Genomic DNA, 16,062 nt, shown 5'->3' with positions numbered 1-16,062 from the left:
AAGGCATTTTCTGTGTGATTTTTTAAAAACCAGTCATAGTAGAAGCCAATGCTATTTTTGCTCTCCATCAAATGAAAACTATTATGTTTGTGAAATGTACTCTCAACTTGATTGTTCCCTCCCACTTTCCAGGGTGTAACATAACATCCTCCAAAGTGACATAAGGAAATGTCTTTCACTAATGGCTCCTTGTACGTCAGGGAACTGAATTGCCTGTCTCTTGTTGTCTTCTCTTAACAGCCAACTGCCTAGTTTTTAATGTAGGGACCAGATAGTTGGGCTATATGCCAGGGGAATTATTTTTTCACATCCTGGAAGAAAGAAAACGTATTTTTAATTAAGGTTATTGTAACTTCTGCCTGTGTAAATAATGGAGTTTCTTGGCCACACATATCGATGATGCACACTTAAGGGAAGAAATGAGGATATAAACTACAAACTATTTTTAAAGCACTAAGCAGTGCACATGATCACACTGTTAACAGAAGTTGTGTCGATTATCAACAACTACTCAGCTCACAAGCCGGCAGCCCAGCCCGGACTGGTATTGCTGTCAGCTGTTTAGTACTGAGCTATCAGGGGGCTCCTGCCATAAATAAAACCACCTAAGGAAGTGTAGGTAGTGTGCTACATGAGGGGCAAGTTTTTCGCTAACATCACAAGGGTCTCTGGCCCAATGAGTGGAGTTTGATAGTAATACTTGCTACAAACGTATGATTTTAATACATGAAAGCTTTAAGGAGAGATGAAAAAACATTTTTAAAATGGCCTGTGTTTTCTTCTGCTTTTCTCCATTATTTCTTACTCCTGGACCTCTCAGGCATTACTTGGCCTGTTTTCAGACTAACTTGATGTATCCTGATGTAAGATCCTAAAAAGGGAGCGCACTCAGTGGGTCTGATGTGGTGGATGCTTGCCCGGGAAGTTCTGCGCGTGCGTGGCACCATCTCCCGTGAACACCCATGGGAGGTCATGCCTGATCTCTACTTCTACAGAGATCCTGAAGAGATTGAAAAGGAAGAGCAGGCGGCAGCTGAGAAGGCTGTGACCAAGGAGGAATTTCAGGGTGAGTGGACCGCTCCAGCTCCTGAGTTCACTGCTGCTCAGCCTGAGGTGGCGGACTCGTCCGAAGCTGTGCAGGTGCCCTCTGTGCTTATTCAGCAGTTCCCCACTGAAGACTGGAGTGCTCAACCTGCCACTGAAGACTGGTCTGCAGCTCCCACTGCTCAGGCCACCGAGTGGGTAGGAACAACCACTGAGTGGTCTTAAACTGTTCTTCCACAAACTCTTAAAATGGAAATAGGTTGATGGAAAATAAACAGTTTCTAAAAAAAAAACCCACCTAAGGGAGCTGACCACATTGAACATCCAGATAACTGAGGGGAGAATTGAGCTGACTACTTTGGTCACACCTGAAAAGCTAAGGTTAGTCTCACTGGGAAATATATTTAATCCATTTCTCACTTATTCCTAAAAATTAAAAGATGAATCAACAAAAAGATTGAAATGAATGTATCTTGTTTTCCCAGAATCAAGATTGTGCTGTACATGCAAATTTTATTTAGCTTTTCACTTATTGTAGAAAAATGTATTCTTCTGTTTTATTAACTTTTGATAAACATCCTTTGGTATAAAATATTTATTCAATTAGAGGTTCAGTAATGTTACCTTTTCGTTGGATATTTAAGTTACTTTAATTTTTTGATATTACAAATGGTGATGGTATCTATATCATACCTAAAGCTTTTTCAACTTTCTTATCACAGATTTCTAGGAGCAGAATTACTATGTCAAATTAAGTTATTATTTATGACTCTTGATATGTATTCTCAAATTATTTTTCAGAATGGTTGTATTGTAGCATCTGAAAGTGCTTGTATCACCACACCTTAGTAGTACTATTTTTATTATCTTTCATTGAAAGATGGCAAAATAAGTGACAACTATTTTTTTTTTTTTTTTTTCCGGTACACGGGCCTCTCACTGTTGTGGCCTCTCCCGCTGTGGAGCAGAGGCTCCGGACACGCAGGCTCAGCGGCCATGGCTCACGGGCCCAGCCGCTACGCGGCATGTGGGATCTTCCCCAACCGGGGCACGAACCCGTGTCCCCTGCATCGGCAGGCGGACTCTCAACCACTGCGCCACCAGGGAAGCCCTAAGTGACCACTATTAAAGCATGAAGCATCACTGGAATATGTATACATATGCATAAGTGTGGTGAGAGTGTGTCTGTCATTCATTCTGGGAAAGGAGTCCTTCGGTGGGAGTCTGGTATATATGAGTTTTCTTTGTGACTTGCTTCTGATGTTTTTGTATCTTTTTTTGTTTTCCTTCTTTTACAGACTTCTCACACTTTCACTCTCATTAAGAACGATGGGGTTATTCAGGGGCTTCAAAGCATTTCTTTTTTCATTTGAAAGTGAGGAATGCACACAAGGCTCATTTCCTAATAGATATATAGTTGAAACAGTTGCAGGCAGTGTGTACTGGGTGACAAATGGTAGCCCAGGCTCCCTGCTCTGTTGACCTTTAGTCCTGTGTTTGCTGTTCCCTCTTCTGGGAGCAATTTCCCCCCTCCTACTCAGTCTGGGGAACTTCTAGAAACTTCAGGGAAACCTTTTCTGGTGACTGTTAATCTCCATGGCGTGTTGAGCTTCACCTATCCATTTGGATATTTTCACACAATCCAAACATGGAAAATATTGGCTTAAATGATACACAAGTGCTGGAATTATAGCTGGCTTGCGGGGGGGCGGGGAACTGTGGGGGGCTTAGACAACTTCTCAGACATGGGTGTCGCTGCCCTGCAGGCTTCCCTGTGCTGCCCCTGCTCGCCAACATCTCCCCCTGGTGGTGGTAAGGTGGCTGCCACAGTCCAGCCGGAAAAGAGCACTCTCCGCTCTGATAGCTCAAACCAAAGTTTGGGAATTGTTCCTTATTAGTTCTTATTGGCTTTCCCTGGATTATGAACCCAATCCAGAACCTATCCCTAAACAGAGAGGAGCAAAATGAGCTGATAGTGTTGGCTTTAGGTCACATGTCCTACCCTCAGACAGAAAGTGAGGTGGAATAGATACCAGATAAAAAGTCAGGACACCAAAGTGGTGTGCCTGGAGACCATGGATATGATAACTCGTAGAGCGCTGCATTCTAAACATCAGTTTCCCCAGTAAACTATTAGACCCCTGATCCTAGGGAAAATGTCTGTCTTGTTCTTCATTGCCAAGCCACAAGCTTGTGCATGGTAAGCACTCAATAAATATCTGTTGAACGAATTAATGGGACCAGTTGATCAATACCTCTGAATTTAATTCCCTGCTATTTTTGGTAAGTATGAAATTGTGGCAGTGGTAGAATCTATGACATTTTCAAATCATCTCTGTGAATTATTAAAGGTCTTACAAAGGGCTCTTTTTATTTCCCCGTGTACAACCTGGTTACTCCACTGCTAACTTGATCTGTGTTGCATCCTATAAATGCAAATTTCCCTCCTTTGGCGCTGTTTGTACTTGGGAAGCCAACCCTGAGAGATTTTATTTTCTTCTGGGCTCTAGGCATGGATAACATCACAGTCAAGGAGCACTTGGCAGCCTCCTTCAGCATTGTAGATGCTGCGGACACTGCTCAGAGCTGCAGGTAAGCTTCCTTACGTGCAACACCCGTGGACAAAGCAAATGTTAAGTCTCCATAGAGCCTATATGGTGAGCATGGGAAGTTAGATAATTCCAAAGTCAACAAAAAGAAGACTAGCAGCCTTTCTAACAAAAAGGGAATATGCAACGTCACCGAATATGGTGTTAAAAATTATAATGGCATCATCAAAAAGGGCAACAAGCACCAATGATAGGAACAAAAGGAAAAAGAATTTAGGCAAATTTGTACATTTTCCTCCAGAATTCGAAGCCTGATATAATCTAAGCGATCCCTTTATCTTCGTAGGCCATCTTATCGGTCTCTTTGATGTTCCCCTGCTGGCACTGACAATGTTACCATAGTGCTGGGAGGGACCTGGGCTCTTCCTCATGAGCCAGCTCCTTCCCAGTTGGAATGGCTGCCCCGTTACATGTAAGGATCACGTCTCAGGAGTCACCAAGCACAAAGCTTCATTTGTACAGTGACTGGCCGATATACCTGGTATATAAGTATAGGGGGAAAAAATATCTCCATTCCAGATATTCAATTAGGATAAAATAGTGAACAAGTTTTCAGAAAACTGTGGAGAGGGGAGATTTCCCTCAGACTTGGAAGGCAAATAAAGGTCTATGTAACCAGAAAAGAGCAGGCAGGGGTGCACTGCTTGGGTAAAGGTGGGAGCCAGGACTGCAGTCATGGGGAGCTCTGTCTATGCCAGATGTTTCCACATCCTGAAACAGCTGGATCTGAAGAGGTTACGCAGGCTGAGACAGTGCTCATCTCTGCTGTAACCAGAGTGGGCGTCCCTGTGTCTTGTCACTATGCAGACCCAGAATTACTTTGGTACAACTGTGTGTGTGTTCCCACTGATGACTGAGATTGAATTCTTTCCCCTGTAGTATCATTTTGAGTCTAGATAGGAGCTCAGAGTTGCAGGGAACTTGTTTGTGCTCATAAACACTTTGTCAGATTAATGCTTTTTTCCATTAGAAAAACATAAACAACTCAGTGAAAACATTGATGTTTATTGTAGAAAACCTGAAAAATATAGGTAAGGAAAAAGAATTTAATAAAAATCACTTTTAATTCACCATTCAGAGATAACCACTCTCTGAATTTTCATATAGATCATTCTCTTCCTCCTCCTCTGTCTCTCTCCTTCTCTTTCTCTTTCCTTCCCTCCCAAGGGTAGGATAATACTGGACATACCGTTTTTTATTGGTTTTTTTTGCCGTACGCGGGCCTCTCACTGTTGTGGCCTCTCCCGTTGCGGAGCACAGGCTCCGGACGCGCAGGCTCAGTGGCCGTGGCTCACGGGCCCAGCCGCTCCGAGGCACGTGGGATCTTCCTGGACCGGGGCACGAACCGGTGTCCCCTGCATCGGCAGGCGGACTCTCAACCACTGCACCACCAGGGAAGCCCCCGTTTTTTATTTAAACCTTACTTTTACACACACACACACACTTGCATATACATACACTATATTTTATTAAAATGTTTTAAAGTCATTCAATATTTTTCATATTATTTTTAGTGATTCTAAAGTGTTCCACAATTTGAAAAAACCTCTATTGTTGGACATTGCTATTCTTTCAGTTCTTTTGGTGTCAAAAATATCTCTCTGATAAGAAATGTATAAATCTTTGCATGCAACCATTGATTAGTTTTTAAGATCATTTCACAAACTTTAGAGTTTACAGGCCTGTAAGGTCTCTAATGATTTCTGGTGGTTTTTTGACCTCAGCTTGTGAATAAGTTCCTTTGAATAAATTCCAGAAAGGCTCCTGAAAGGGGCCTTTTCCACCTTAAAGGGGATCCAAGAGACAAGGCTTTTCACATTACTCCATATGGCCACTTTGCTCTTTGCAGGGTTATGTATTGTGATTCTAGGATTCTGTGGTCAGATTCTCTTTCGGGCGACATGCTGCAGTGCATGCTCTTCTCCTGTAGATGGCAATGTTTCATCATGTTAAAATCCTGCTCTGTCACTACACAGAAGGGATAAGGACAGTTTTCGCAATTGTATGTGGATCGGCTAAAACAGAAGAGAGACAACAGTGGGGAAGTGGTCACATAAACTTTGTCTCTAAAGCATTTATTTAAGGCCAAGACTCCACAAATGCTATCTTGGCATTAGCTCTTTGTGACATGCCTCTGGGGAAGGGGGTAAATATTTACATGGGTACAATGAGGATGCAGATCCTGCAGCTTGAAAAGATGGAAATATGCTCCCATCCACAAAGTTGTTTTAATATGTAACCCTACCACATTTCCTCTCTATGCTCAGGGCAACCTGGCAGTGCACCATCTCACTTTTCCTCCTTATGCCCAACTACAGCTCTCCAGGGCATCTTCTGTCTCCGGGTTCTTCCTGATCTGCAGGTATGAGAATCTTCACTTCTCTGAGGACAGGACTGGTGGTGTGCCCTGTGAATCACTCACCTGCTTCTCTCTTTGTGGTAGCCTCTCTCCTACATGAACAGAGCAGAAATTGAATTTTAATATGAAAATTTCTGGATGGATGGCCACCTTTCAGCATAGCCTGAGACTTCTTTAATCCTTTAGATAGGAGAAATGGGTAAGAACCTTGTCACTCTTTGGGGAAAATCACTCTGAGACAATCAACTAGTAAATTACTGTGCATCTTTCAAGACCGCTCAACTCAAATAGCTCATCCTCTACACAGCTTCTCTTGGTCCCTCTAGATCCAGAGATAGTTAGCTACCTCCTTTGTGCTCCCAAACACATTCATGCATTCTTCCTTCAAAAACATTTAGTGAGTGCTAACTACTTTTGGGGTTCACAAAAACGAGACACACATGGATTCTGCTTTTCAGAGCTCTGTAGTAAATGAAATGCCCCTTGATTACTAATGATATTTTGGAAAAATTTCATAAAGGACAATTTTCTTACAAGATTTACAAATAAATTCTTACAGAAGTTAAAACAATCTAGTTTGGGAAGCCAAGAGAGACTAGGAGTTAGTTTGGTGAAAGAACAGGGTGAGGGAGCCAGGCATGGAGGAAGGCAGGGCACAGGACCCCAGGAGGGAGGGAACTGAGAGTGGGTCCAGGATGGCTGGTGCCCAGTGGAGAATGACATGAGATGTGACTGGCGGGGGGCGGGACGGGGGGCGGGGGGAATCCCTGCCGCCTGTCGGCCATACTATGGACTTTTCAATTTATCCGAGAGCTATGTGAAGGTTTAAAATAAGAAAACAATAAGAAAATAATGGGATCAAATTAGGTTTAGAGAAGATCATTGGCAGCTTTGTGGAGAATAGCTCAGTGTATGAATAATAGGAGACTAGGTGGGAAGCTATGCAATCTTCCAGGCAAAAGGTTTTGGTGATGGTGGGGATAAAGGTGATGGATTTGAGAGATATGTAAGAGGTGGATGACTCAGGGGTTAGTAATTGATTATATGGGGAATGGGGAGAAGGGAGTAATCATCCCAGCATCAGGCTTCAGCAAGTAGTTGAGTTGATTAAGTCATAGATACCTGGAAGAGAAACAGATGTGGGCACTAGATTATGACATCAGCTTTAGACAAGTAGCGTCTGCAATGCCTGGGACGTATCCAGGTCTGGAGTCCAGAAGAGAGTCGGGTAGGATAGTGATCCTCAAGTATGATTCCTAGAGCAGTAGCATCACCTGGGAACTTATTAGAAATGCAAATTCTTGGGCTCCATTTCAGACCTAGTGAATCAGAAACTCTGGGGGTGGAGCCCAGAACTCAGTGTTTTAACAAAACTCCCAGGTGATTCTGATTCATGCTAGAGTTTGAGAACTACTAGAATATAGCTGCAACATTTAGTAGTTTTGTAGAGGAGGGTAAGGAAAGGATCTAAGGAATGACAAGAGTTGTGGCAGGAACACTGGAAAAGTATGGAGTTGTAGAAGCCAAACAAGGGAGAGGTGAAATGGGTGGACTGCTTCCCAGAAGTCGTATAAAACTAGGAGTGAAAGAAATCCATTGGCTTCACAGCATGAATGTCATTGGTGATGGTAGCTGGACCGATTATGAGGGAATCACGGGGCAAGTAGCCCGATGAGTGTGGCTTAAGGAATGAGTGGAAGATGATAAGCTTGGCTTCGAACAGCACGTGAAAGATGGGTGGTAGTTGATGGAGAATGTGAAGTTGAGTTTTTAAGATTGTATGTATTTTAGCATACGTATAGAAAAGAGGACAAATCACAAGGACTTGGCTCAACTCAGACAAGTTGATGACCAAATTCAATTGTTTCAGATCAGAGAAAGGGAGAATGACACGGAATGATAGTCTTCCCTTAGAGCACAGCTGTACCCTGCATACAGCTATGCCAGCCCAAGCCTGCTTGCCACAAGACAGTGTTTAACTGAGCCCCTCACCCAAAAGACACCTCTTTTTCTTCCAGGCAGCCTATGAAACGCCAACTCAAGGGGATGGATCCTAATTATATTAAATGAATCATGGTAATATCATTCTCCTTGCCAGTGATTGGTTCAGTATCTAGGCCTTGGCCAATCAGAGCAATTTTCACTGGGAAAGGGTAGGGCAAAGCAAACTAAGTTGATCCAATCAGAATGAAGGAAAGGCTTTATTTCATGGTTCAGGTGAAAGCTGTTCACTCTCTTCTACTGGAAGGGAACCAGAAATCATGTTGCCATCGTTGCTGCTCGTGATCTTCTTTCAATAGTGAAGGGTGTTGGCTGCAAGACAAAACCTACACACAAAGGAGGGCAAAGCTAAAGCAAGAGAATTGCAGAGAAATGGTGCTGGAGCTCTGGTTGTACTTCACTCAGTCCACATGACCTCTGAATTTCCTGCTATACCAGGTAAACATGATGATAATTCTGGTCAATTTGGTTCAGATTTTCTGTTTCTTAGAGCTGAATGCATCTTATAGGCAGGTATCATTGCTCTCCGGTACTAGATAAGGAAACTAAGGCTCATAGAAGAGGTAAAATCACTTGTTTCAGGTCATGGGTCTAGACATTTGAATCCAGATCTGCTTGATTTCTAATCTCCTGAACAGTAGGCTCTAGCTGGTCTGTATTTTTGAGGGGACAGCAGGAAGCATTGCATAGTCAAGTAGGGTATTTAGCAGAGTTTATTAAGTATGCCCTTTACAAAGGTGTGATCAGGATTAAGGGAAACCCCTCAAAAAAGTTAAATGAAGCTCCCAGGGCTAGCAATAAAGAGTCATTTATACTCCTAGATCCAAAGGTATAAGTGAGGATGTGGGGGACAATTAGGGGAAACTGGGGAGAGCTGTAGCTCTAGACATAGGAGAAGGCCACCCTCTGGAGCTAAGGTCTTCAGTAGAGGATTGCAGTCATGACCCAACCTGTGGCAAGACCGTGAGGGAGGCTTTGCTTTCTTCTCCCACCTGTCAATCTCCTGTTAGTTTCCCTTGAGAAGCCAGTGGGCAAAAGGGGCTTAGATGACACAGTCCAGAGAACAAACAGAAAGAAGCGGGGACTAGCTTGCAGGATTCAGTGTGAAGTGTTTTTGCAATCAATACCCACAGGTGGAAGAGAAGGAGGAAGAATTGGGCAGAAAGAGATGAATTGCAAAGTAGTCCCAAAGAAGGCCTCAGCCAAACACATGGGGAGCTCTGGGCCTGGATGACCCTCCAGAATCCCCCTGAGTTTCTGGTAAGAGGCCTGGTCGTGTTTTAACTGTGTTGACCAGTCACTGGATGCAGACTCTCTGAGTATCCAAGTGTCACTGTCAACTCAGACCCTTTGTCAAAAGTCCTTAAAATGTTTGGATTTTGCTTTCTCAAGTGTACAGTTCCCTGAATCCATTGTCTGTGTCTCTGGGAAAAGATCGGGGGAATCATTTCTTGATACCTGCCACGGTGTTGCTGGGTTCTTCCTCCTGGAGACCCAGCATCTCCTTCAATCGGTGGGTTCTGATTCTGAAACCTGGCTCAGATTTAGAAACTGATAAAGGAATCATGATATTGTATTGGGGTGACTGCCTTCAGATTCCTGATTAGCCATCTTGGATTTCTTTTAATTATACAGATTGAAAAGCACCCTTGTTGACTGCCCATCTAGTTCACCCCTAACGAAACGCCTCTCTATTAAGGATCTTCATATCCCTCAGCTGGTCAGCCCTCCGTGCACTGCCACGTTGACCTTGCCACTCATCACAATACTTGCATCCACCTGGCTTCTATTGCTTAAGTGCTGACATAGGGGCTTGCTTGCTTCTGAGAGCTAGCGGGCTCATTGTTATCAGATGTGAGCCCACCTCTGCATCTCCTGGCCTTCGTGGGGGAGCTACCACCAAACTTCTAGTGATGTCCTTGCCGCTCTCACCAGTCATTCCTTGTTGCTTTGGTAAATGGTATACCCTCTAGCTCTCCTGTGAAACAATGTGGTCTGGCGCATTTTCTGGTCTTACGTAGTACGTCCATGTGGACATAACCACTTCTCTGCATCTTTTAATCCCTTCTCCATTGTCTGGCACAGTAATGCTGCTATTTCTATCTCACTTAGTTTGAGCCATTACCTTTCTCATGCTTCTAGAGGCCATCCTAGCTGTGTTTGCATTATTTCCAAGGGTTCTTGTCAGATTAATTGTTGTATCTGAAGGATTACTCCAATATCAGTACTTTGATTCCCATTTATGTTTTACCCATCTTGGTCCAGCACACTCAGAATCCAGTGCTATTTATACTTTTTCTGGCTGCTGAACCAGGCAGTTACTCTGGGGTGTTGCCTCCCTCCTTCTAGTATGTCTCCAACTGAGTTGCGTTGTGATTTTACTAGAGCTATTGGTCAAGTGGGCAGGAGGGAGAGTGGGGCCAGGTTCTGAGCCGCACATGTGTTTTGGCATGGGTGAGACCTCTGCGTGACTTTCAAGCGAAAGAAGAGGGCTAACCCTTCACTGGGAGGACTGGGCCACTTTTGCAGGCTTGGAGAGTTTACAGCAGTGATTCAAGATTTTTGAGCCCATCAGCATAATGTCCTCATCCCATGAGTCAGCATCTCATTTCTTTGAAATCAGGGTCCTGACTGTGGCACAGCTGATCTGCCTTAGTTGGGAGTTTATTCTATGAAACTTGACTGTTCCTAGGTGAGGTCCATAGCTTTTTCTTCTCTCCTGCTGAGGAGATAAGAACCACTTCATTCAAGACCAAGGAAGTACTCTGCCTTTTTTTTTTTTTTTTTTGCGGTACGCGGGCCTCTCACTGTTGTGGCCTCTTCCGTTGCGGAGCACAGGCTCCGGACGCACAGGCTCAGCGGCCATGGCTCACGGGCCCAGCCGCTCCGCGGCATGTGGGATCTTCCCGGACCGGGTCACGAACCCGTGTCCCCTGCATCGGCAGGCGAACTCTCAACCACTGCACCACCAGGGAAGCCCTTAAACTTAGCTTTTAACTGCCAATTTGTCCATCTCAGCTTTTTGTTGTCTTCATCCAGAGTATCAACAGCTAGCAACAGCCACCCTATTTCACTGTCCTTAGTTTCTGTTTCTCCTCAAAGTTAGCTAGTGCATATCATTCCACCAGTTCTTGTTCATCAGCTGTAAAAGTTTCAACAATTGCACTGATTTTGTGCCAGACCTTGTGCTAAATACCTCCTAGTGTCATTATCCTGCATAATGCTCACAGGTATCTTGATTCCAAAGCCCACATTCCTAACCTCTGCCCCGTGTCCCCTTCCAGTGGCTAGTCTTGAGGGCCACTGTCCTTCACCACGTAAGCTTACTGAATTCGTCGATCAGCCACCACTGATCATGGTCATGAAAAGAGCCAGTGCTTTTACTCTTACATGAGGTGAATGCATTTGGATCGTTCTATGAAGCTGATTGTTGTCCATCAAGAGCCAACCAAAGAGGAAATAGGAAAATGTTGAGGGTAGTTACAGGATTTTAGTTCCCTGAACAGCTCTGCTATCTTGTCTTTGGAGCTTTGCACATGGTATTCCTTTAGCTGAACGTGGCTTGCCTTGTCCCCTCCATTGCTGACCTGACAAAATCTTCCCACCCTTTAAGTTTTGGTTCAAACATTCCTTCGCATTTCTGTGACACGTCCTGAATTTCCTAGGCTGACAGAGACTCTGGTCTATGCTCTTAGTGCATTTGTTCGCCCCCTCTCTCCTCCTCCCTCTGTGTGTACGTATATTGTGTATATATGTGTGTGTTTATATATGTATATGATAGGAATGATTGCCTTTCTAAAAGGGAATTATTTGTAGAGCTTTCTATTAGATTATGAGACACTTCAGGGTGTGTTCTGGATCTTTTAATCCTTTCTAGCATTTTGTAGAGTATCTTACCCAACTGTTGGCTAAATGAGTAAATGCAAGAATAGGTCAAAGCTCAGAGAATGCTAGGACTGAAGGGATATTTAGGCAAAAATAGCCGTCTCAGGGGATAAAAGTGTAAAAGTGGCTTAGTTATTAGTGCACAAAAATGGGTGTGCCATCAAAAACTTCGTTCTTTATCCCAGGAAGGACTGCTTGCAGCCTTCTGATACTTGCTTCTCTGGATTGGAATAGGAATCTCTTTTCTCTGGTAGCTCATATGCATCAGGTACAAGATGCCAAACAGCTAGTTTAACTCTCATCAATGACTTGTCATTTGGTGGACTGAGTGTCACTGTGAACTTATAAATGCCATCTCTTTGTAGAAATCATTTACCGCCAACTGTTAAAGACATTTCAGAACATTTCTTTCTCGTGACTCTTTAAATATTTTACTGAGTATATTCTTCCACTTTTAGGCTCTGTCAGGCCTTTAGTAGCTGTTTGCCTCTTTTCTTCCTTCTACCTTCTTCCTTAAGCACATACCCATTAGGAGGAGTCAGTACCACACCCCTTTTCTAGTTCCTCGTGTGATTAGATTACCCCTACGTTAGAAATTTTTCTGTAAAGAAGAGGCAATAACTGGGAGCTGAGAAAGAACAGGACATCGGAAAGAATCTTTAAAAAGTGGACTTTAAAGGAGGAAAACTCCAGAGACCTAATGGAATTACATCCCTCTCACAATCCATGCGGCAGCACAGTTGGTATTCTGCCAGGAGATGATGCGTTAGTGGCTATGCTAATTAATGAGATGGAGAGAAAGGTTAGTAAAACTTTTCGTTTTCTTCCACTGAAATATTTTTTTCCCCTCAGCATCTTTATTCTGTGTTCTCTGAGAGAGACAACGTTGGATCAGAGAGTCCGAGTCTCCCTTTGTCTTAACCTCAAACCACCGCATCGTGACATGTGGTGTCTCGGCTCTGATGTGTAGGTGCCGAAAGGCAGGTTCTGAGCGGTCCATCTCTGATGTGCAGGACAGTTATTCAGGTGATTAACTAGAGTCTATTCAGGTCAGGAAAGAAGCACTAGCCTGAGATTTCCTCAGTTCTGTCACAGGTCAAGAGGATGCACCGGTTAAGTTTGATTGAGCAATTCATTAGCGGATGCTTTCGACCTCACACGCTCAAATTGGAAATTCTTGCTCAGTCTAAATCAATAGCTGATTTTTCTGTTTCCTGCATTATTTTAAGTGAACATGAAGCAGGGTGACCTGTTCTCGAAATGCCACATCAGCTCTTCTTTATGATGAAAATGAGGACTCACGAGTCGGGCATTTCCCTCCATTTCCAGTAACTGCCTTCATTAGAAACATTGCTAGGGCCATGCTAAATATTCTAATATAAAATTTAACATAAAAATATATTAGGATTCAGGGTGAAGGTAATAAAGTGGTAGGTGATTCTGAGAATTATTATGTGGGTAGCCTCAGTAGAATTGGGAATTTGTCAACCTTCAAGTGAACTGAGAAGGGGTTTATTCCTTTATTTGGTATAAAAAAACAACGTTGGGACAAATTGTCAAGTCATTAATGTAGAGTCTGAAGCTAAGGAGTTGATGTTCTTTAGGCACTAATTTTTACTTGTTTTCATGTCATGTTGATGACCAGTTTCTATGACACTCACTGGGTCAGAAATCTATTGTTTCCTACTGGGTCACTGAGGTTTGTTTATCAGTCTGATGACTTAAGAATTGCATTGGGGGCATAAGAACATAGCCAATGAAAGACAAGTGTAATGTAGCACATACCCAAGCAGGAATGGACTTGTTTTAGGCATCTTTTTAAATTTAAAGGTATTATTTTAAACTTGGGATTTTATGAAGACCACATAAGTGATGAAATGGAAAGAGACCTTGGAAAGACTTATGTTCATTTTCCTAAACACGTTTAAATACACCCAGAAAACACATTATAAATAACACACAGCTATAACTACATCTACAATATGTTCCTTCCTCACTAAAATCTGGGAAGAGGCTTCACCCAGAGGAAATGTCTCATTCCTGGTTCTCTGTGCATCTCCTTCCTTTGTCAGGGCCAATGTGTTCCTACTCTGATTCTCTTCTGCTTTGCCTTCTGGTCTGAGATCGCTCACATTCAACTGCCAGGATCAGTTTACCAATTCTAGAGCATCCTCAGTTTCGCTGTCTGCAATTGTTCAAAGCTTAAACTTTAAATTGAGTTTTTACCAACGTCTTTCTCTGTATTGGGACATAAAGCCGGGGATTTCAAGGCAGCTCCTCTCTGACTCTATAAAATGCTTATTGTAGCTACTGCTGACAAAATATGTATGCTGCAGAGGTGGAAAGGCTTTATAAGCTGTTGTTTTTGGAGGAGAAGGGAATGACTTTCAGCCAGAGTACATCTAAAATGATCTCTCCCGCTGCTGAAAGCCTGACACGAGTTTATTTCTTTTTCGCTCTATCGGTTTCCCTAACTGACATCAGCGGTTGAAATGACCCAGTTGCCACTTCATGGGGTTTTGCAGCTTAACCAGTTCATGTATCCTCTGCTTGTGATTCACAAACTCTCAAGATAGAGACCTCTTAAGAGGCAAGTGGTAAACAATGGTGTGGAGGTTATTCTAGGCTACAGACTGTGCTGTAATGACTGTACTGCAGATTCCAGCATCCACTTGACCATTGGTTAATATGAAGAAATCACTGAACTCTCAATAGAAATTTTGGTTCATTCCCTGATTGTAGGTACCTGACAGAATGGGCCTAAGGGACATACACAAAAAATACAGACATGTACAAGCACAAACAATTTGTGTTTACTATGTTCCAGACATTGTTCTAACTGCTTGACATATTTTAATTCCTCTAATACTCTGATTATTTCCATCAGAATAATAACAATAATTATTAGTACTTCCCCCTTGCACTTTCAAAGTGTCCTCACCTCTGAGGTAGGTTATATTGTTACCATTATTTTAGAAGCAATGAAACAGACACAGAAAGTTAAGTAATTTGCCTAAGGCTACATAATTCCTAGGCAGTCAAGTTGAAGTTCATGCCTTAAAGACTATACCGATAATCTATACAATCCAATTTGGGAAACCCTCTCAATTCAGTCCCAAATCAGCAGTTAAGGTAACAAAACAGAAACAAAGCAAAACCCAAAACCTATTTGAAATCTCATGGCATTTTGCTCTTTAACCAGTTAATAAGTATTATGCCTGCCCTGTTCTGCTTTTCCTGCTTCTCCCTCCTACTCCAAGCCCTTTACTGCTAACATACTTGGAAAGGATTTAATATTACACTTTAGAAATAATTTTACAAGATTACTTCCCCATCTTAATCTGAGACAGTTGGGTACCTATGTATTATGGTAATAGGACAAAAGGTAGAGGTCATAAGGAAAGTAGAAGCGTGAAGTAGGAATAAAGGTAACCCCTAGGATTAGTTTCTGTGTGGCACATTCATTATTTCCTGATCAAAATGAACTGAGAGAAATTACTAGAACATGCATCGTCCTTGGGAAACTCCTAAGCATTTCAACATATCAAGGGATAGGCTCTTGTGTGTGTGTGTGTAAGATACAAAGGTGTATTACACGATATCTCTGTCATCTGTCCTCTCGTGAAATAGATTTAAACCAATCAAACCAAGGGCAAGAGTCTTATCTTAATCATCCTACTGTCTCCCCAATGGCTTAGGGTGCAGCTGGTTCACAGTAAGTGCTTGTTGAATGAATGCTTGAACTGGTAGTTCTGTGGTTCAGTACTGGTATAAGTTGAAGCGTCTGGGTTCCTGAAGACGTCGTGAAACGCTCAAATGCCTTGAGCCCAGCTGCTGTCCTCTCCTTGGTAGAGACTCATCTTCACCAGCAGGGGGCAGCAAACCATTGCTTTTGCTCCCCTCCGGAGTGAGTCTCAGCCAAGTTTGAAGGCTCACAAGTGTCGCACATTTTCTCTTTGATGCCTTAGTTTGCTAAGAAATTCATCTCCATACACGCTATCCTCAACCAGCACCCCCTTCTGAAGAAATTAGATGTCGGAAGAAGGAAAGAAATCTGAATTAAGACGAGCCAACCAGCTTTGCCAATTGTTGCCCTTGTAGGTTCTACCTGTCAGGGATGGTGGCCACCTGGGGAGATGCCGTGGGCGTGGACACTCTGGACAA

At 43.0% G+C, this 16,062-nt stretch overlaps 1 pseudogene; it reads left to right on the top strand.

Annotated features, from left to right (window-relative positions):
• Positions 1–585: 585 nt before the first annotated feature.
• On the top strand, positions 586–711 carry LOC136119523 (small nucleolar RNA SNORA62/SNORA6 family; annotated as a pseudogene).
• Positions 712–16,062: the final 15,351 nt, after the last annotated feature.

This window comes from Phocoena phocoena, chromosome 2 (genome assembly GCF_963924675.1).
Source record: "Phocoena phocoena chromosome 2, mPhoPho1.1, whole genome shotgun sequence".
Classification (NCBI taxonomy): Eukaryota; Metazoa; Chordata; class Mammalia; order Artiodactyla; family Phocoenidae; genus Phocoena; species Phocoena phocoena.
This window is presented reverse-complemented; position numbering and strand designations above follow the sequence as displayed.